This window comes from Lonchura striata, chromosome 4 (assembly GCF_050655825.1).
Source record: "Lonchura striata isolate lonStrDom1 chromosome 4, ASM5065582v1, whole genome shotgun sequence".
NCBI classification, from domain to species: domain Eukaryota; kingdom Metazoa; phylum Chordata; class Aves; order Passeriformes; family Estrildidae; genus Lonchura; species Lonchura striata.
The window spans coordinates 66005364-66028503 of NC_140706.1; the positions used below are offsets into that span (position 1 = coordinate 66005364).

The following is a 23140-nucleotide window of genomic DNA, read 5'->3' on the forward strand; positions in this document are numbered from 1 at the left end:
CAGCAAGGGATCTTCAGAAGAAAACCAAAGAAAAGTACTACTAGGGAAAAACTGGAATTTTACTGGAAGCTCCAAGTTTTGGAATAAATATGACTAGGACATTATACATTAGCATGCTATGAGCAAATCTCCTTAAGTCCTACTTTACCATAGATTTGATCTAAAAATATTGCTTCAAAGAGTGCACTTCAGATTATGATGTGAGGTAAATGTTTTCATTTAAAGTTTTCCTGCCAGTTGGCTTTTGACTGAAGTTTTGAAGGTTTTAATATGTCTACCACTGGAATACTTTAACTAAGCTCATTTTAGATAGTCTTGGTATCTGTAGAAAGGAAATGAATTTGTTAAATGAGAAAATTAAGCTTATTAATGAGATGCTTATATGCTCTAGAAATTAAATAGGAATTCTACTAGGGGTTTTACCATTGCTTAAAGCTTTACGTGGGTGTGTTTTGCTTGGATACTTTGACAAATCTATGGTCGTAAGAGGGTAATGGAGATGTCAGTTTTTGCCTTTCATTTTTTTTTATAATTAAAATACTAGGGCTGTGTTCTTAGAAAACGTTGAGGTTTATTTCTATGATTTTGTATTTCCAACTTTTAGCCACAATCCAGTAATCTTGACTTTGCTGTGAGGGTGGTGAGGCCCTGGCTCAGGTAGCCCAGAGCAGCTGTGGCTGCCCCATCCCTGGAAGTGTCCAAGGCCAGGTTGGATGGGGCTCTGAGCAACCTGGTCTAGCAGAAGGTGTCTCTGCCTGTGGCAGGGGAGTTGGAATGAGATGATCTGGAAGGTCCTTCCATCCCAAACCATTCTATGGTTCTGTGATTATTGTACCTTGCTGGGGAAAGAGTAGAGAAGAAAACCTGGATTTTGCTGAGGAGAAAGAATGTGATTAGCTGTCTGATTTGTGTTTCTCCAGTGCAGGACTAAGCAATTATGTTTCATTTATTAGATTTGGATCTCAGTGTAGTTTGAGCTCTGAATAACTTTGAGAGAATTCTTTTTAATCTGGTGGCTTTATGTTGGGAGAATTTTATTTTTTTGAACAAGGGTATTATTGAAGCCTTCAATGGTTTGGGGTTTTTTTTTGGTTTTTTTTGGGTAATAAATTTTGTTGCCATGGAGTTGCCTTTCCTTGTCTTTAGCAAATATTTATTTATGATGCTTGGCATTTAATTACTGTTTCTCTGCTTTGGTTTCCTAAGGGTAAATTGTGCTTGAATCACTTGTGTGAAATTCCAGCTGAAGTCCTTTGTGCTATTGCACAAAACTCAAAACTCTCAAATACTGAAATAACTCTTGAAAATAGAACTTAGCAATTAAAACAGGTTACTTTTGTAAGAAGACAAATGTTGGCTATATGATTAGAGGAAAAGAAAATAAGTTTCCACTTTCGTGCTATATATTCTGCAATGGACCAAGACTTGACATGGTTCATGTGGTCTGCAACTGTCAGGAAGATTCAAGACAGCCAAAGTACGTGAAAGTTAAATATATATGTACATATTTTATTTTCACTTTGCTAGGAAAGCAATGTTCCTTGCACCTTGAGACAGCCTTACTGCTCCAGTGGGGATTTAGTCAATCTCTAAACTATGCTAAATAATTTCCCAAAGAAGTTGTGTGAAACAATAAGGGGGTAGAAATCAAACTTTGTCTTGTGCTTCCTGTGTCCTAACTGGACACTTTTCCCAGACAGAGTTAGAACATTAACTTGCAACACCTAATCATGTGTTCAGTTACATTGGTACAACCATTTTCTGGATGTTTGGTTGCTTTGTTTTCCTTTCTTTTCCTTTGCTAACTCCCTCTCATCATCCACTAAAAGCCCAGATAAACTGACAGCAGCTTTGACAACTCTTTTGCTGGTTGTGGGATCTGACACCCGAGGCTGAGAAGCTTCATAGCCTCACTAGCTCTCCACAGATGAGAGTGAGTCCAGCCACGTCTGCATTAAAGTGCTCTGAGAAATGAGCCAATGGATGTGAGTGGGGAGAATGAGAGGGTTCACTTGCAAACTATGATACTGCTGCAAGCCAAATCAGTAGTATAGGTGCAGGCTGGAATCCTTCCTTCCACATTAAAAAAAAAAAAAAGATATGATAATATCTATAATTTTTTTTTCTTTTATAAACCTGACACATTTTCACGTGGGTAGAGGAGTGGATGAGAGTTAAGGAGTTTCTGTCAGTATTATATCTGTAATTCCATTTAGCTGTACATCTGTTCTTCTTTAACTAAAGACCTCCTGAAATTTACAATTAATATTTTATTCCAGTTTTTATAGAATTCTACAATCTGGTTGTTAAAGTTCATTTGGCTAAGGAATGATCATGGCCATTTAGAGATTTATTAGTAGTCAGAGAATATTTTGAGATTCATGACATTTGTTCACTACTGATATCTTTTGAAAGGTACAAGAGTAAGTGATCTCTGAGCATTAACTATGTTTACAAAGCAAGATTTTTATGTAGCATTTAAATACTCCGTTTTCCTTTTGAAGGAATGTTGAATATCGACTTTAGAATACTAATATTAAATAAGAAACCTTTGGAGCTTTTACTAAATATCCCCATTTTCAGAATTCTTATTTATTTGAATTAAACCAAATTAGCCAAAGTTAGTGAACTTGAGATGGGAGCTTGAAAAAAATTCAGATCTACTTGCCACATTACATGCTCTTTTCAAAAAAACTGGTATTTTAGCTGAATTACCCCATAATTCAGATTTAGTCTTCATGTCATCACTTCTATCTGAGGGAGTGTGAGAACACATGTGGCAGCCAAATAGAGGTGGCACAGCCTGGTGCTTGTTCATTTTAGCACTGATGTCATGAATGCTGGTAGAATGTGAAAGTTTTTTTTTCCATTAAGAGGTGTGACTTTTTCTTCTGGGGCTGCATATCTTTTCAGGTGCATTGTAATTAAGATCTTTAGGTCCTCAGAAATGTTGTAGGTAGAATATCTGAGGCTTAGTTCTGCTACCTGTATGAGGTATTTGTATTTATTCCTAAGACTATAATTATCATAGTTACCTATTTGATGGCCACCATTGATGTCCAAAGGCAAATTCTTCTCTATATCCTCTAGAGCTAGAAGTTCTTTTTTCCACTGTTATTCTTTGTTCAGATATTCTCTTTCCTCTGTTCTCCACATTTCTATCTCTGGTAACCTTTGCTGTATCAAGGCCAAGGCAAGAAAATTATGTTGGCTGGGGACTCACAGACTCCAGTGTTTTGCTCCCAAAACTGGATTCAGTCAGTTGCCCACTGTCTTTCATGGGCACAGGTTTATATCCAGACAGGATTCAAACTGTCTTGTGGACCTTCAAACCTCACCTGTTCTAGTTTGTTGCTGGATGGTGTTCTGATCATGCTGTGGTTTCCTTTGCTGTTAACAAGTAAGGTCCTCCTTTGCTCTAAATGAAAGAAGATATTTGAAACTCTTGATTAAAAACAAGCAGGTATTTATTAGAATATAGGAAAATGTTTTTCAGTGGTTTGGTTGTATCCCTTGAAGGAATGATGATGAATTCAGAAATGTGCTATGTTTTTCACATAAAGAGTTTCCTTCAGAGCTAGGCAGGTTGGAACCCGAGATATCAGTACTGCTGTCTAAGTGGTGTTAATCCATTTGTGCCAAGTGTAAGGATCAGGCTCTGCTAGAAAATAGTGCAAGTGAGATCTAAAAATGAACAGAAGGGGACTATAAAGACCATGGAGAGAACAACTGCAGCAAGGAGATCATATTGCTGTTTGTATGTGTCCAAGGGATGTAACTAGAAAATATGGTTAACTTTCATCTCTGGCTGGGTTCTTGCAGTCATATTTCTTTTTCTTAGTCAAGGCAACAGACGCCTCTCCTGGGAAATTGTATAATGGGTAAAGAATGAGTCGGGAAGTAGATTTGGGAAAGTGCATTGCATGTTTGAGAGAGCTTGGAATTTCAGATGCTTAAGTACTTATTCTGTCTGCATTTTCCCAATTGTGATTCATTGAACATCTAGATCTTGATCTGACAGTCTTTTTGGTGCAACTTCAGTGGCATTTTTTGGGTGTGAAAAGAATATATGGATAACTGTTACTAAGCTATGGGAAGCAGGTGACTAAAATGATTGATTTGGTAATTTGTGCATCTTGAATGGCATTGTCTTTTGTGTTTCACTTGTGCTATTAAGAATTATACCATCTTTTTTGCATTTCAATTCACATAACATTAATTTCTCTTACAGGCTTATCACTGGTTCGATTTCACCTTAAGCACTTTCCAAGTATTGAATTGACTTGCAGGTGAATTGAGTTGTGGGGAAAGGGATACTTTATCATGATATTTCAGTCACTGAAATAATTTGTTAGGTGCAAGGAGGACCTTTTTTAGCAACTGATTGTCACTTTCTATCTTGATTTTCAGGTGGGAAACCTACTGGGCAGAATGGTGTGTCTCGTTGCAGTGTGTGAATTGATGACTGAATTGTGTTGAGTTTCATGATTTGTGAAAAGCTCTTACACTGGCAGCCATTGCTGTCCACTTGTTCATAGAGGAATAAAAAGTTCAGTAGTTGCCTCCAAATTGTGCATATTGGCAGAACGATGGGAGATGCAGATTTCATACGGCATATGGTATAAACTGCCTTGTTCTCTCATTTTAGAGTGCACTTAAGAGGCTGTATGATATTTTTAGAGCATATATTTGATGCTCTAAACTGCTGTTAAGACTGTGGTGTCTTTGTAATGTGCTGATGTATGTTACTGGTAGCTTTTTTTTTTTTTTCACGGAAGTGTGTAGGTTATTGGCATTTGTTTTTACTGCTGCCACTTTTTTCAGCATTAACATGTTGCTATGCAATTTCACTAGAAAAATGTTATGGTAAGCTGACTGAAATGTCATCCTGTCTGTATTTCCCTACAGGTTTTATGGGCTTAAATAAGCACCTGAATAAGCTTTTGAAACGTGTCAGATAATGTAATTTCACAACATTATTACGAGCTTGTTTCAGTTGGCGTGTCATTCAACAAGCTGTTTGTATGGCTGTTTGCCTTTCTGGAGCATTTAAAAATTTGTTCTGAACTAAGACATAACCCTGTTTGTAAGAGGAATAATCACTGAGTTGTTTTTACCAGCTAACTTTGGACCAGAGATGTCTTGATTCCAGAGTATTTTCTTGATACTGGTCTATGTTTTAGTGATTTTTTGTATGAGAAAATTAATGGTGGAAATACTTTATATTTACTCAGTTGGGCGGACAAATGCCCTTCTCTTAAGATTTCTTATTAATAGTTCTTCAGAAAGCCTTTTTTTTTTGTTGTTGGCTAGGATTCATTTTTCCCTTCTTCCATTGGCGATTCCTAGGGAAACTTGTTTCCAACCTCAAGAATACTAGTTACATTGAAATGACATATGCTTAGTGTTTTAAAATCTGAAATATATCAGAGGCCAAAAGTTATTAATATTATATTTTCATTCCCTGATGTCAATTATGTATTTTTTGACTACTTTTTAATATATAAAATAGAAACTGCTTAAAAAAGCTAGCTACAATAGTTGAAAAGAGGGAAAAATACTGCTGTGATGTTCCTCAGACTGCTACCAACTCATTTCATTTGAACATGGTAGAAGACTTTGCAAACAGGTGAAAGTGAGAAAAGAGGTGATTTGGCAACTGATTTTTTTAAACTTCATTGGATGCAATTTAACTTAAAGTACCAGATGAATGCTTAAATCATTATCTGTAGCTCAGGCATGTCCAGAGTTATCTTTTGTAAGTATGGGATGATAATTTAGAATAGTTTTGCCAAAATAACAATCTGCTTGCCAGTGTGTCTCAAATTGTAGAAAGAGATTGATACATAATTCCAGATTTTTTTTTTCCTTTGTAATCTTCCCTATTTTAGGCAATTTAATTAATTGTTTTTAATTTGAATGCTACAGCTGACCTGCCTTATGTTATGGGGACAGAAAAATCCAGATTTTGCGCGTGATTGTCTTCACTCCATAGTGGCTAGGTGAAGGACAGGGTGGGTCTTAGACTTCTCATCTTAAAAGTTTTGTGCTGTTCTGATGCTAAGAACATGTGGTGGCCACTCTGTGCACTGTAAGTGCAGATGCTGTTTGTGAAGATGGGGCATGCTTCCACTCCATGTTTTTTTTTGTCTTCTATTAAACCAGCTTTTGATGGAAACCTTCTTGGGGTTGTGTCTGCTAAAGCAGCTTGTTCTGTGTGAGTGAAAACTTCAGCATGACTTGAAGGGAGCTGAGCAAGGTCAAATTTTTGTTTCCTCATTTGTTATTTGCATCACAGTATCTTTCCAAATACCTTAAATCTTGATTCTCTGTGTTATCCAATACAGCAGCTGTTTCAACCTTTCTGTCAGAAGGCCCTCATCAAACGAGTGCTTTTTTGGCTGTACTGCATGAGATGTTGAAAAAGAAATGTGCCTGTGACAAGCTAAAGTTTTTCTTACTTAACGCTGAGATTGTTATGGGAAGAAGAAGGGAGGACATAAACATTTGTTTTATTATTTGGAAGGTCTCACGCTTTGCTGCGTTGTTTAATAGAAGAAGGAAATTGTCTCCCTTCTGCTTATATTTGTTCCAAGCATTTACAAAGTACCCTTTTAATCTTTTGTTAAAAGTTCATTGTAGAGATGTTTGAATCTTAGGAGATTCTTGATAGGAAAAAACCACAGTGTGTTGAGGCGTATATATTTCATTTTTTACTGGAAATTAGTTATATGAAGCATGTTTAGTCTAATTAAATTAAAGTTATAAAGTACAAATACACATAGAAAAATTTTCCTGATGTATGTTGGATGAGTACAGAAGGCTGGGGCTGTGCAGCATGACAAAAATAAGGTTGCCAGTGCAGCCAAAGATACCAGTGAGAGTGTTAAAGCTGGAATAGAGCACCGAGGTCTGGCCATGGCACATTTCTTTCTTTAACCTTGCTGGCTCTTCATCCTGTCTGAGCACTCTTAGTCTTTCCTGTTAGCTTTGACTGAATTGTGCTCTTGCCTCTTTCTCTTTTGTTGGAAGCTCAGGCTTTCAGGCCCTATTTTCTATTCTTTTTCTGCCTCAAAGGCTTCATTATTCCCTTCATGGTGCTCTTTGCTGTCTTTGTTCCTGGACATTTTTGTTGTTTTTTCAATTTTTTTTTTTATTTCCCGCATCCTTCACTTTCACACTTTTCTGGGGGACCTCCCCAACTAATTAAAGCAAACTATTTTCTACTCATCTTTTATGGTAATGAACTTGCAGTGCTTCCCAGCTCCCATGACTTTATTTTGCTTGTACATCAAGAAAAAATCCAGGCATTTCCCAGCCTTTCCCCACTTAATTTCAGTTTCCATCATGGGAGCCCATTGCAAATGAGTGGGTTTGGCCGCTTCAAGAACCACCGTCAAAGATATTAACAAAACCAGGTTTAAATATAAATTTCTGAAAGCAAGACCTAGCAGAGTTCGGTAAGGGTCACTCTGTTGCTTAGTACACAAAAGAAACACACAGAGGAAAATTTGATTAGAATGATTTGCATGAAGACCAGGCATGCAAAGGGTATGAGAGATCCCTCCATTGAGTCACAAGGTTGAGAGGACCCCTTGGCTTTCTAAATTCCTGATGGAGTCCAGATGTGGCTGAGTCGAGTTGTAGTCCCAGATCTACTCAGTGGCAACAGGGCCTGTCCTTGGAGTGCAGGGACCCCATCTGTCCTGAGATTCCTTCTTGTCAGCAAATACAGCTCAGGTTAAAGAGGGGCTAAAATATGATAAGGAAAGGTTCAGTCCTCTGGGCCTTGCCATACCTAGAAGCACCAGAGAAGTGGACAGGGTTACTGTCTGCCCAACAAGACAGAATGCTTTGCTTATGTATAGACCCAACATGCCTGAACAACTAAAAATGGAATGTTTTTCCACTGCCTACAAGGGGATAAATTCTGGGGCTGAGGGCTGGTGCCAAATACTTTCCTGCACTTGATGCATCAGCAGGGATCTGGCTGGTTCCCTTGCAAAAACAGAGCACGTGTTTGTGCACATTCAACATCCCCTCTGAGACAGTTTGCTCAAACTGCTCCTTAGGTTGTGTTTGGCACCTGAAGCTTTTCACAGGCAAATACAACACACTTTTGGTGACGTTCTGGGAGGGACTCTGGAGGTCTGGAGGTTTTGATCCTAGGAAATGCAGTGGGTAAAATGATGAGCAGGGGTTTGCCCTAATGGGGAGCTTACACCTCACAGGGCAACTAATAAAAGGTGTGCAGTACCCATAAAAGTCTGGTCCAGTTGGGGTGCCTTAAGAATCTGCCATTAGATGTATACAACAGAGATTTAACATGCTATCCTTCATAATTTACTAGAGATCAGGGAGTTTATGGATAGGAAAACAAAAAATAATGAGCTCATTCAGTTAACCAAAATATTATCTTGTATATGGTCTCTAGGCCATGGAAACTTCTTCATTTAGGCTGCAGGTTTGTGACATTACCATTTCCTCTCCTCTTGAGGTATCTGAAAAGAGTTCAAAATAATAATTATGCATTTGTGACTATTTGTTTGGACACAGAATCAGCATATCAACAAAATATTCAGATGTTTATGCCTGAGGTTGTGTCAGGGGATGTTAAGGGTAGATATTGGCAAAAGGTTTTTCATCCAGAGAGGGGTTGAGCACTGGAACAGGCTCCCCAGGTTAGTGTCACAGTGCTGATCCTGACAGCTCAAGAAGTGTTTGGACAATGCTCTCAGGCACTAAGTGTGACTCCTGGGGATGGTGCTGTGCAGGGTTTGATTGTCCTTGTGGGTCCCTTCCAACACAGCCTATTCTGTGTGATTTAGTGCAGTCTTACTCCTCTACTGAGAGCATTGTCAGGATCTCATAATTTTGAGGCATGTCAGCTCCAGCTACACTGTTCCAATATTTTCATTAAATTCTTGATTTCAAGTGTGTATTGTTCTTTTTGAGTGGCAATTAGCAGTTGATAACCAGAAGAATCCTCATGGTCTTTTGGAAAGTTTGGCTATTTTGTTTGGGATTAGAGTTTGAATTTACTGGGAATTTATTTGAGAAAGTAATTTCAATATCAAAACTTGCCAATTTGTCAAAGCTTAAAATTTTGATGGAGGTGTACCAGTTTCAACAACTCTTATAGCTGGAAAAGTTCTTTTGTGTACAGTTCCTAGTAAAATTCTGAATCTGACACAACAGCCCAATTTGGAGTTTTGGTATAGATGCAAGTCTGGGTTCCCCAGTCTCTGAAGGGGGTGGAGATAACAGTCTTCTGTTCACATGAATTAAGAGATGCAGAAATTGAAGGGCAGTCTGCATTTTATAAACAACTCCTATTCCCATGCAATGGATGGCTTCTAATTCACATTATCCTGTAGAGTGTGTTTTGGTTTTTGAGGGATTGAGTTTATTATCATTACATCTATCTTTCAGTTCAAATCTGTGGTTTAAGTATTGGAACAGCTTAAATATTGATATAGAATTTTGATAATTTTTATTTTGAAGTGGAATATCTTGATAATAAAGCTAGAATTATAGCCTAAGGTTTAAATAAGATGTATTTGGGAAAATATGGCTGTAATGTATCACAGAGTTAACTAATTGGCAGAACAGTCTTGTAAACATCACACCAGGTTAATAAAAGGCTGTGCCAGTTTTAAGGTAGTAAAAGTACCACTAAATAAAACTTTTAGTAGAGGTTTTCAGCAGTCTGATGTGACACTTGGCAGAAAGCATCAGAGGACTGAGCCATTTTCTCAGGTGAGAGATGAACAAAGCCCTTGGAATGGGTATTTCTGGCATTTTGTGTCTCTCTTTGTTCTCATGGCATTATGAGATTTAGCACTTTGGTATCTAACAGGTATTTTCCCTTAATTTCCCTTGCCTTTTGGCATTCTGTTTGTAATTAAACTAATTTTTTTTTTTTTTCACTTATATCTTATCTCATGTATCTATTCACTTGTTCCTTATTGCTAGAAAGGGATTGGTAGGAATCAAGGGGAAGTTACTAATTTCATAGTTCCCACCTCTTTAAACTGTTTCAAACCAAGACAACTTGTTTGTAGCTCTGGGTGAGGCTGAAGCTCAAAAGCTGATCTGTGATTAATAACCGCAAGTAATTGAGGTAACACTGGAGTTTAGTCTTTTCCCCAAGTGTGTTCATGGTTACAATATTGGGTTCCAGAAAGATAGTTGTTTGGTAGCAAATAAGATTGTTCATCTGGTTTGGACAGTGGACAAGTGTTACAAGAAAGCTCTTAATCCATAATGCTGTAGAACAGATCCTTTTGTGTGCAAATGTTCCAGGTCCAAATTTTCCCTTGTTAAAAGTCACAAAACCCTTGAATTCTGTTATGGCTTAAGAGCATCCTAAAGGCCAAAACAATGTGGTAAAAGGGTATTGAAAGGAAAAAAAAGATACTGAGAGCATGAGGAGCAAAGCAATATGGGAACTTGGCAGGATTTTGGCAGGATAGCAGTTGTAGGCACAGAGTTTGTGGTGATTGGGGTGGGGCTGTGGCTGGACCTCATCCCCAGTGGGCACAGCTGTGAGGAGCAGGTGAGCAGCACTGACAGCAATGAGCCAGGGAGTGCCCAGGGGCACTGAGCAACCACCAAAGGGAGCAGAGGGCACACAGGGGCACTGCATCAACATCAGGGGATAAATGTTGGGCTGAAGGACAAGAGGAACAGATACTTGCAGCCTTCTGAAGGGATAGGTTGTTACTCTGTGTGGGCAGAAGCCTGAAGCCTTCTGGTGAGGCATGATGTGACTCTCTGTGGTAAAATGTTTAAAGATTCCAAAAATTATATGGTGATACTGTGTCATGGCCATCTTAACTGTGTCATGTGCTGTGACAAGCAGCCATGTCTAGTTTCTGAGGCAGTGGAAAATTCAGGGTTGGTGTGGGCAACCATGGTAGGAATTCTGAGAAGATTGGTGCCCTTTAGGCACTGGGAGAGGTCCTGAAGTTTCCCTGAAGCCTTCTCCAGGCTGAACAACCCTAGCTATCAGCCCATCTCCATCTCCATGATCCAGCCCTTGGACCATTGCTGTGACCCTCCTCTGGAGTCACTCCAGCAGGTCCATATTCATATGCTGGGGACCCCAGACCTGGGTGCAGAATTACTTTTGGGTTCAGCTGCATGTTTATTCATCCCAGTTACTCCCACAAGCCAGCCTAGGTGGGAGCAGAACTCCCTCCACCCCACCCATCCTGTTCCCATTCCACCTCCAGCCCATCCCAAGGTGCTTTTTTTCTGATGCTTCCTGTGAGCTGTTGGCTCTTGCCCTGCCCTGACTGCTGGCCCAGCCTGTGCACACCGCACAGAGATCTGTTGCCAGCTCTCTGGAGTTTGAAGGAAAACCCAAATAAATCTCTGAATCAAAGTAAAGGTGTCTTGCAAACTTCAACTAATCCTTTTTAAAGCTGTATAAATGCCAAATTAAGTCTATCTGTTCATTTTCCTCTTAGGCTTTATTCCTTGTTTGTTTGAGAGAGCTAGTGAGTTTTTTAGGGCTTGTGCTGCCTTGGTTCCCTTTTAGAATGGAAAAAATCTTAGTGTTTTCCCAACAATTTTCTTTAAATACTTTGAGTTTTCATTCCCTTTTCATTTAAAGTACTTCCACAATTTAATATTAAATGCTGGATAAAAAAACCCAGTAGCACTTCCAGTTGGAAAAAACTATGTTGTGTGTAACTCAGAGGAGGAATTCTGCTTGCAAAATGATTTTTCCACTGAGGTGGATCAAACAGGTGCTCAGTTGGGTGCAGGTGCTGAAGCACTTTTCTTGTGGCTTGAGTGTCTGATGGCAACAGCCTGAGATTTTAATAGCAAGAAGGAAGGGATTTCCTATGAATTTTCCTCTGAGAACTTGTACAGTCTTTTCCAGCCTCATGTAGTCTGGCCTGTGTCTTCTCTAAAACCTGTTTAATTTTTTTATACTTTTTAAAGTTTTTGTCCCATTTGCAGAGAACAGGAGGGTGTTGGCTATTTTTTCCAAGTGCAGTGTATTTTTACTGGGGGTGAGGGGGCTGGGTTTAGTTTTGCCTTCCCAGCATCAGCTGCACTGATGCTGGAAGTTACTCTCTCTTATCCCAGTTACTCTCCAGGCTGGTATGTCTTACTCCAATGGCAGTGATGGTAGATTGAACTGTGCCTGGGCTGGGAGGGGAATAATCTGGATGCATCCATGAGTTTCCCTCCTGGGCACCTGCAGCAGGCAGAGCTGTGCCCTCCCTCCCACTGAGGCTGTCTGAGCCAGGAATTCTTGCAAAATCTCCATTCCTCTTTTACACCATTCTGGTTTTCCTCTGGCAGAAGCAGGGCTGGTCTCTCCAGGCCATGGGACATCATGACACTAGGTGTTGCCACGGGGACAGGTCGAGTCCTTGAGGGTACACAGGTGCTGGAGTGTCTCACCAAGCTTAGGGCCCCTATATGGAGATCAGCTGCAGGAGGCTGCAAGATGACTGGAAAAAAGAATGTGGCATCTCCCAGTTCAAACAAACACAAAACTTTATTTTAAGGGGTAAGGGGGGCGAGCACCAGGGACGACTGCTCCTCTGGTCCTGCTCTGGTTTTGGGGTCGACTGTAGGGCTTTTTCTCTCGCCGCTCTTGTTGCCAGACGTGCCTCATACGAATTGGGCCAGGCTCGGAGCGGGGCAAGAGCCAGGGTGGTCTGTAAGAGGCTATTTGTCTCCTGGACGACTGAGCGTCCTGGGACGGCCTCGATGCCACCTGGCAGGCGGTGCTGGAGCCGATGGCCTCGGCCCTCTGGGCTGGCACCTCGTCCATCCTGCGGCGTTTCGCCAGCGGGCCCTCGAGCGCCTGTGGCTCTGCGGCTTTCTGCGGGTGGCCTCGCTTCAAGCCCCGCTTTTGGCAGGGCAAGCTGCTGCTGCTGCTCTTGCTGCTGCTGCGGCCGCTGCTGCCGCTGTTGGCGATGATGCTGCTATTGCTGATGCCGCTGCTGCCATTGCTGCCGCTAATGCAGCCGCTGCCGCCGCTGCCGCCGACCAGCACCATGCCCTGGGACAGCCCTGGCGCCTCCTGAGTGGCAGTCCTGGGGCTGCTGGTCTCAGCATGCAGCAGCGGCACACGGTTGAGCCGTATGGGCTTCCCTGTCTTCCTGCCTGAGTCTTTCGCTCGCTGTCTCCATGGACGGCGATGAGTCTCGTCCGGCCTGGGCTGTCCGGAGAGGCAGCTGCTGCTGTTTGCATCTGCCTCTGCCCAGTGACACAGTGCGCCCATTGGAGAGAGAGAGAGAGGGCAGGTGCTGTGAGCACCTCTGCATGGCCCAGGAAACGTCCCTCTAGGATTGTCCCCAAAGCCCCGTTGTGTCCCTGCTGGGTTGGCTAAAGGGCAGGGGAAGCACCAGTGCCCACAGCCCAGCCTGGCTCCGCTGGCCCATGAGAGGAGGGATCCTACTCTGGGGTCATTCTGCAGAGCTCCTGCTTCCCCTTTCTGCTGCTCTTGGCCGCTCCCCCTCTGCCAGCCATGGGGAGCTGGCGAGGAGACTTGGTTCTCACCTCGCTTCTTCCCAGGAAAACACATCTCAGCAGCGTTCTGCTGCACCATTGTGGGCATGGTGGAATGCCTGGAGGGTCTGGGCCGCAGCACTGTTGGCCTTTCTCCTCCTGACAAAGTTTCCAATCCTTCCTTGAGTGAAGAGAGGTGCATGTGAACTGCCTCAGAGGCACCAAAACTCGCTCGGTAGCCTAGGGCAAGCTCGTCTCTGCGATCCTCTCCTTGACTCTGCAAGCTGTGTTGATGCACAACAGCCTGTACCCCTTAGGTCTGGCTGGTGATGTGGAAGCGGTCCCCGTGACCTCACAATCATGGATCGCTCTCCGGATCTAGGGAGGGTGTTCTGTGGGTGCTGGCAGGAACTCTGTTGTTAGGCACAGCTATAGTGGGAAGAGCAGAAATGGAACAGGTTCATCAGCAGATTAATGGGCTTAAATAGGCTTAGGTTTTGTTACAGGTCACCAGTGATGACTGTCCCCCCATAAGACCTGGGGGGACTTGTCAAGTCTGAAGTACTTCCTTATTTTTAAGCTTCTCATGTTAAGACAATTTGATGTTGATCCTTTGTTACATAGTTTTCTCAAGTCTGAATCTTAGAAGAATTGTCCAGTTAGACAAAGCTGAAAAGTAGATTTTATTGTGGCAGGTTTAGAAAAGGATGTAGACTAAAAATCAGTAATTCCTAATAAAGCATTATTATTATTATTATTATTATTATTATTATTATTATTATTATTAATTTATTTCTGTCATTATCAAAGAATTGTGGTTGTTGAATAGCTTAAATGTGCAAAAGAACATGAAACTAAAGTCAAAGCACGTTGTTACTTATAGTCTAATTCAGGGTCCTTTAAAATATGTTAAAAAGAAGCTTTGTCTTCAGTGCTCTTTTCATCTGATTAATTCTGCAAGTAGGAAACAATGTTCTGGTCAAGCTTTTGTTAATTTTTTAACAATTTAATCTGTGTCAAAAACTCCTGAGGATCACTGCATTTGCCTGTGCTGTGGAGTATTTTTTGATTTCCAGTGCTTTCTTATTCCCATATTGATTTGTTGCTGTAGCTAGGTTTTTTTGCCCTTTTTTTTTTTTTTGCTTTTCCAGTCTAAAGTAAAGATCTGTTGTATTTAAGTTTGTAATCCTGAATGATAATGAAGACTAAACTATACAATTTCAGTTACATTTTGAAAAAGCATATGTGGATGAAAGTAGATAAAATCTATTTAACAATATGGCTATATTCATGTGAACATCTGAAAAAAGATTTTTTTTTTCTTATCTATTAGCTCACATAATTAGATGTTGGAGCTCTGTTGGAAAAAGAGTTATGGGAATAATGGAGTGCAGCTAAAAATGTGCAGCTAATGTAAGGCAATGGTTATAGTGCAAAGATGCCAGAGAATATAATAAAAAATATCTGTGGTGATCTAAATTTAGTAGTATCAGAGTTTGGGGAAAACTATGACTGAGAAATCATTAGGGCAAGAAAGAAGTTTAGTGCTGCAGAGAAGAGAGCTGATGCCAAGCTAAAGATGTTGTTATTTACAGACTATTCAGATCTGTATAGTAGTTCAGAAAATTGCCCTCTAAAAATAGAAACCATCATCATATTAAACTTCACATGGAAGTGGGAAGACAGGAAACAAGAGCCCCAGCATGTGGACTGGTCTTTCACCTCTTGATGTCTAAGTATATAAATATCTATTTACCAGTGGGCAGCTGGGCTGTCTGTGTGGTGGAGATGATGGTAGAGTTTGTGGAAGGTGGCTGGGACAAACATTAGGAGAGCTAAAGGGCAGGCACCCATAGCCAAAGAATATGGTGATACATGTCTGTGTTTAAGGAGTGAAACACTTGTGGTTTTGTGATGAAGAGTAGATTTTTTTTTTAGTGTAAAATCATCTTGTTATTGCAGATTGTTGAATTTCAAGGAGTGCGTGTGACTGGAATGCAGCTCTCAATGTCAAAAATTTGGAAAATTTCAGAGTATGGACTGTTTTAGGTCCATGATTTTCATGTGCCTTCACTTGCAGTAAGGGATTTATTCAAACCCCAGGTTCAGATAGTAACCAGCTTGTTCCAGATGCCCTGCAGTTTTGTTTGATGGGCACATAGGTAACAATAAAATTCTATATTGCTTTATGCCTTTTAACTGTTGTGGTTAGACAAGGACATGACGTACGTTTTGGTGAAAGCATTTCAAAACCAGGTGACATTGTTATTATTTCAGAGGTTTTTCAGAAATATTTTCAATTATACACATTATAGCACACAATATGTGCATTGGAGTTTTGATTAACTTAAATAAGTTCAAGTGAATATATCAACAATCTTACACATAATAATTAAGACTTTTTAAAGTAGCTGTGTACTGCATGTGACTTTTAAATATCTTTAAATATTTGATGGCTGTTGCAATTGTGCTTTGACTCAGATGAAACTTTGAGAGACTTCAGTGAATGTGTTTTCTGATCTGAGCCTGAACTGTGGAAAAATGAAAGTCTGACCATGCCTGTTCTTTGTGTGGATTGTATTGAGTGGTTGCAAACTTCTTTGAAGTCATTGTTTTGGGGAACAAACTTTTTTGTGTGTGTGAAAGTTACAGAAGAATTACAGAAATAAAAGAAACTGTTTAACACATAAAAATTCAAAGCTAGCCCTGTAAATGGGTGAGAATTCACATGTCTCACAGCTTTCAAGAAGTGAAGCTTTCTTTGGAAAAAGAGAACCAACGCTAAGCTCTTCTATTTAAAAAAAAAAAAAAATCGTTCTTTTTATTTAATGTCTCTTTCCATGTTTGTATACAATATGTGTTGTTTAGTGGATTTTGTAGTCAAAACAATAGATATTGCCCCTATTATCCTGCAGGTTTCTCCAACTTTATATCATCTTCAGTTGTTTTTTTCCTTTTAATATTCTCTATTTATGGTTCACATGAAAAACCAGCCACTGGGGAGTTTTCAACATGGTTTTTATTATCTGGATATTGTCAGTGATGGTGCACGGAAGCATAAAGAATTTTACATTTGTAAACAAAGGTAATTGTGCAGGAGTTTTGATAACAAATTCTTGTTTTGACTAGTAAATGAGAGGTTATGAAATTCATCATCGCAGTATCTAAAGCTTGCTCCAAAAAGGGGTAATTCTTCATCTAAGTAGCACTTTGAAGTGCACTCGGCATGTTTTTTTTTTTAAGTATCTCTTAACAGCAGCAAGTTACAGCTGGAATGATGTTTCACTGCTTTTTTAATAGATCCTCTAAGCAAAACCTGAGTGCTGTAGTTGAGCTGAGCCCTGTTTTGTTTGGAACTATTAGAGTGTCCTAATTTTGCTGTAAAAGAGAAACCATCACTTTCCATGGAAAGGCTGGGAAGCGACATCATTCCTGTAGTTGCTGACCCAGCCATTGCCATAGTTTCTCTTTTCCTGCTGCCTGGTGAGTCCCTTCTAGATGGCTTTCCAGCTTGAGAAAGATGAATTTGCTTAGGCAACTTTTGGAGAAACCAAAAGTGGTGTGGAAGAATTTTTAAAACATTTTAAAATTTTTAAAACTTTTTAGTCAGAAAATGAGGTAGTTCACTTGTTTAGTAGTGGTCACCAATTGGCCTTTTATATGTGGTGTTGCATGTTGCTTTTTTGTTGCCTTCAAATCATTATATGTTAATATTTGTGCCCTGAGACAATTGCTTAAGGTGAATTGTAGCAAAGATTCTTGCAACTTTTAAAGGAATTAATAATAAACTGTTCAGCTGCTAAATACTGTAATACATTGGTGTTAGCTTTTACCGGTGTGTCTCATACCATATAAAATCCAATTGGTTTTCACCAAAGCTAGACATACTTCACATTTAAATTTCTCTTTGTTTTCAGGTGATTTGTAACAGATGGATATGCAGTACAGCACTAACATACCTGTACTGCTCAATTATGTTTGAAAGATGGTGCATGAAAAGAACATTAGGCATTTATTGCAGGTTCTCTTCAACTTTTTGTGGGGTTAAGAACTTGTTGAAAGAAGAGGACGCTTTCTTCTGTTCTTTATATAGTTACCCAAAATCTAGCAGGGGATGAAGCCTAAGTAGTAAGGAAGTGAGTAGAAATCTATTGGTAAGAGGTAAAATCTGATGTGGTCTTTCAACACTGCAAGGCATTTAACTAAGCTTCCCACCTGTGATGGGGATGGCTCTTAAAAATCTGCCCCTTCTAGGAGAATATTACAGCTCTGGAATTCGACCCTGTTCTCCTTTAGCTGTAGTAATTTACCAACCTGCAGTGTCCTAAAATTCTTGGAGCAGTTGAGAAAAACAGTCCTACAGCAAGTGGACTGTTGTGAGATTTGTGAGAACCATGTTCAGGTCTCCTGGCCTGTCCCTGGGTAAGTCATTGTGTGCATCTGTGGTCACCTGATAATGTGCTATTCTCTCCCACCAGGAGAGGTGAGGAGACCACTGGAATGTGTTAAATAAAACTTTAAGCAGGCCAGTGTTTCAGAATTTCTGTGTTTCTGCTTGAACTTGGACTAAACAATATTATTATTTTGCCCCCACAATTTCCCACAAAGTGAAGGTGGAGAAATTACTAACTTTTACAAAGACTTGGAAGTGGCTGTAGTAACAGATATAAGCAGCTAGAGACACAGAAAGCTAGTATATAAAATGAGCTTTCACAATAAAATGAAGGAAATTTACATATAACATCTAGCCTTTTCTCAGGGCTCTTTTTGAATAATGACTTTAAATGTTGCTTACTTTGTCATAATGCAGGGTTAAAAAAATGAATATCTGTTTGGACATGAAAAATGGCAGAAGTTGATTTTTTTTCTTTTATGTGGGCCACCGGAAGACACTAGAAAATAAAATTCTTGAACTATTGTCAGCTGAAGCAAAGTGCTGAATCAGTTAAATAACCTGAAAAATTTGCATTTTATTTGCAGAATTTCCACTAACACCCAAGCTTATGTACTAATCTCCTCAGATTCTTATGTAGGTTTCACAAAAATTCCACTGACAGTGTTCTCCCCAGACAGCCTTTGACAAGATAGAAAAAAGTTGACAGGCAGCAGATTCAAAACAAACTGAATCTCCACACAGCGAGAAATTTAAACTCTGCAGCTTATAGTTAGAAGATTATATGGATTCCAGGAGTTTACATGGCTTCAATAATGCAACTGTGAAAGAAAATCTCACTCAAAACTATTGAAATCTGACTTCAGAGCTGATTCCACCTGGTTTATGTGTGGTCTAGAAGATGTAAGAATTTTTTTCTTGAGCACTTATTGAAGGATTCTTTGTTATAGGAGTCTTTCCTATTTTTAGGCTGTGCTTTTAAGAGGTATAATTTACAAATCTGTGTTATTTACTCCTCTGTACTGTCAGCAGACTTGATAGGATTTGATGCCAAGACAGCATGTTCTCTTAAGCTCCATGGAGCAATTGTTCTTTTCATTTTAAGACCAGTAACAATTGTTTGGCCTCTGCATGGTGGGTCTCTGGAAGATCACTACCAAGTTTTGGAGGTGGTGGTAAATCAGGGGCTTGCAGAAGCTCCTCTGCTCTGACATGAGATTTGTTCCAGATGACCTGCACAGGGTAGTTAAGGGCACGTTTCCTTAATCCTTCACAGGTCCAGTGTTCAGCAAGTGATACTTATATAAACATTAAGAGCTAAAAAAAACCAACTCAGAATGATATGGAACAAATATTTATGCTATCAGATGAAATCTTTGACTTCCCAGATTGAAGGAGTTTACAAGCGCTGAGTATTAAAAAACATTAGAAGAACACTGAGGTTGGCATGTTTCTTATAAAACAATTACATTCCTGAACTAGGTATATCCTCTTTTGTTCACACTTTTCTTGTTGCTGTTAAAGGACACAGAAATTTGCTTTAGCACCTGACACTGCCTTCCAAGCATTGCTTGCAGCCCCAGCTAGCTGAGCAAACCAGCCTGCTGCCTATGAATTTTGCTTACTCCTCATTTCCTTCTTCAAATTTAATTAGATCCAAAGAGTCTGAAGCTTGGAAACAAAAACAGCAACTTGTTTTGAGAAGGAGTAGAACATTTGCCTGCTCTCTGCCTTGTCCTGCGTCCAGGTTTCCCCTTGGCCAGGGCTGGCAGTGGAACCATCGGTGGCCTTTGGCTGGCACTGTCCCGGTGCCATGGCACGTGGCTTCTCTTGGTGCTGCCTGCACAACGCTGCAGGCACTGCCTCTCCTGGGGCTCAGCCTTGGAGAGCTGCCTTGCAGTGAGACTTTTGTTTTCCTCTCCCAGCCAACTGCTTTGCCTCCAGCTGTGAGACGTGGGGCTTAGTTCTTGCTGAGTTCAAGGGAGGTGGAGTGGAAAGGTGTTTTTGCAGCACTTTTGTGCCTCTCCATGTTTTAGGGTGGCTGAGGTCTTGCCTAGATCTTGATTTAGATGTGGTTCCTGGGTTTCCTCTAATTTATATGAAACAGTATGTTTTTCCAAGGGGTTATCAGAGAGGCAGGAGCCACTGCACTCCTGAGCATTTGCAGCTTCCTGGGATACCACTGTATCCTGCAACTGAGTGTGCATTGAGGATGGGAAGCAGAAGGGGCATATGTAGCACCTATCTTTGCTGCTTACATAAATTCGCTTGGCTGTCAATGTTTCTTGCTAACTCCTTTATTCTGACTTTTGAGTATCATGTGTCTAGAATGAAAGCCTCAGAGTTGACTTCTGCCTCTTTTCCTGCCACTGTTTTGTTTTTTTTCTATGTCATGGGATGCAGGTGGACTAAAAATGTCATGGTCAGATGAGCTGTGTGGCTGCTCTGTGCTCAGAGGAACTCTCCTGGATGCACAGCTTAGCACCTCTCTCTTTAAAGGGCTGCCCAGGTTCCTCCTGTCCCATCTCATGGGTCCATCTTGAGGTCTCATACTTTGGGATGAAAAAAATAGTCATGACATGCTGAAAAGATAAGCAGATATCTGGAACTGTGATGGGCATTTATTTTGCTAGAGATGTTTTTGGAGACTTTGTGACAAATACAAGAGATTTCGTTTTCACATGGGGAAAAGTCAATACTTATCATGCAATAGAATATCTGAAGTTGGAAGGGACCTATAAGAATAATTGAGTCCAATTCTAGGAGGAAGTTGATTAGAGGACTGGTTGCTTTGTGCTGCTCATTATAGAGTGTACAGATGGATACCTGTCTGGTTTCCTTGGCAAGGAGATTACAATGTTTTCTGTGACACCTCCTTATGTACACTACCAAAGTAGCTTAATCTGTGCAAGGAGGCACACAGATATATTTTAAAAATTCTCCTTGTTTTCCATGACCATATGGAAGCTGTCAACCAGAGCAAAATCCCAGAGTCTATAACTTCTTATGGTGTTGAAACTTCTCTTTATTCCATGCATTTTAGTCTGTACCAAGTAGGCCTGAGGACAGGAAGGCCCAGCTTAGAATAATTTTAGCACTGTTAGTATAATTTTAAGAGAACAGTCAGTTTTTCAGTTGTCCTTGTTAACACAAAGGTTTTCCTTTCTATGTCGTCTTTTCTTTTTTTTCTGAAAGATAAGAGTCAGGTATCAGCAAAGTGTGAATGTCTTTAGAAACTGAGTGCTGCTGAAGTAACTTACATGGTCTTTCATACTATAAATATTGTTTTTGGCAGATGAAGATATTTCCAAAGCAGCCTGACAGAGCATAACTGCAGAGTTGCTGTCTCTAGAAGCCACCCTGATCCTGAGAATAAAACTGCTCCTGAAAACTGGCTTTGGGAATCAGAAACCTCTTGACAAATCATTCCTCTTGCCTCTTGAGTGACTTCTGCTGCCTGCTACCAGCAGAAAGCTTTTAAACATCCCCTGACTGAACCTCTGAGGCAGTATAGAGAGACACATGCATCAGATTTGGGTTTCCAAACTACTGATATTCACATTTAACCAAAACAGGCTTAATTCAATCTTGAAAAATGAGCACAGCGCAGAATTTTTCTCCTGTGAGGTAATGTCTTTTCCAAGGTTACGGTTTGTGTGCGGACCACAGCAGCGGGGCGAGCGGCCGTGCGCCGGAGGAACGCGGTCTGTGCCAGGTGCGGTACGGTGTCCACCCTCGATCCCTTCCTGATCCCCACCCCGGCTCACAGCTTCTCCCCATCCACATGTGGGATAGGAGTGGCTGGGAGGGAAGAAATGGTGAGCAGAATGGATCCTGCTCTCTGCTGGCTGCAGCCAAAGTAAACAAAGCAGAGTAATTGCCACCGCAGGCATTTTACAGTAGATCTGCCTTTTTATTGATGTTGTTATTAAACTGCTACGAGTGTTGTAGGCTGCTGCTGGAGATGAAATCCCTCCTTCCCTGAGCTTCTCGGTTGCTGTCTGTCACTAAGTGCTATTAAGTTTATCATCTAGCAAAATCAGACAGTGCAGGAAGCGGTCTGAATGTTAATGTTAACCTATAATAGGTTTTAAATAGCTATAAAGAAAAATTAGGCTGCAGTGGGACAGGAAGACTAGTTTACCTTAACTTAAAATAAAGAAGGACATGTTGACCTGATTTACTTAAATGTAGCTATTATGTGCTCTTTAGGGAGGAAACTGGTGTACCAGAACTTATACAGACAGGAAAAATGTTCTTTACCTCACGCTGTACAAATGACATAAAGGTTCTTGCCTTAATTAACGAATAAACCCATAGGTGCTGCATATATATATTAATGCACATGTCATCCTGGCTACTTTTTACATTAACTACTCCTAGAATAACCATAGAGATGTGAAAAAGACTGCTTTGAAATGTGCTACATCTTCTTTGGCTTTGAGCATGGTGCTTTTTTGCAACAAGTCCAATATGAGTTATATCCACAATGGAAATGTAAGGGTAATAAAAATGGATCATCTGTCATTTGGGATTTCCCAGCTGTCAGGACTAGCCTAAACTTCTTACAAAAGTGTGTGGAAAAGCCATGCACAAGCCCAGCTCCCTTTCTCCAGCTCTCTCCATATTTGCTTCCAAGCTCCTCTGAGCCAGCAGCTCCTGACATGCTCTTCACGCCAGCATTTGAAATGCATCCCCATCAGAAAGAGAGTGGGTCTCTTCACATGCAGGGAGACAACCAAAATCTGTGTGCAAGTCAGGAACAAGTAAAAGGTAGATGATATGAGCCCAGTGCTGAAGGAAAATTGGTCTGTTTTTCTAGAAGTGCTCAGAAGTTTTGGAAGAGGTCATGGTTTGGGGACGTGTTTGCTCAGAATCATCATAAAGTGAAGCTGCAGTGTGTGAAAGGGATTGTTGGAGACTGGGGGCTTCAAGTGCCTCACTCTGCTCCTTAGGGAGGTCTGAATTGGGATTGTCATAGGACCACCAGGATTCAGGGTGTGCCTTTGACCTCTTAAACCTGGGGGCACTCAACGCAGAGTCTGGGTGTTTGCTTTGGTTGTGGTCTGCCTGAAAAAAATTATGATTTTAAGGCAGATTTTTAATTGCTCTTTTTCTGTTTTTGGGAAATCAAAAGCCTCTAGACCTAAAAATTTAAGCACAGTTGTAATATATTTTATTAAAAATCGTTAAACAACTGAGCATTAAGTCATACTAGCCAATTCTAATTCAGTCTTTTGCCAGCTCTAAGAGTCCATGTAATTGATT

At 40.5% G+C, this 23140-nt stretch overlaps 1 long non-coding RNA gene across 6 annotated transcripts in view; it reads left to right on the plus strand.

Moving 5' to 3' along the window:
* LOC146767697 (uncharacterized) overlaps nucleotides 1–23140 on the plus strand; it is a 382268-nt gene that overhangs the window by 230684 nt on the left and 128444 nt on the right. The window contains exon 1 of one of the 6 annotated variants that reach the window (XR_014955218.1): nucleotides 16449–21587. The exons of the other annotated variants lie outside the window; for them this stretch is intronic. This is a non-coding gene — a long non-coding RNA (uncharacterized LOC146767697). Of the gene's footprint in view, nucleotides 1–16448; nucleotides 21588–23140 lie in introns of those variants that run through there. 6 annotated transcript variants of the gene reach the window in all.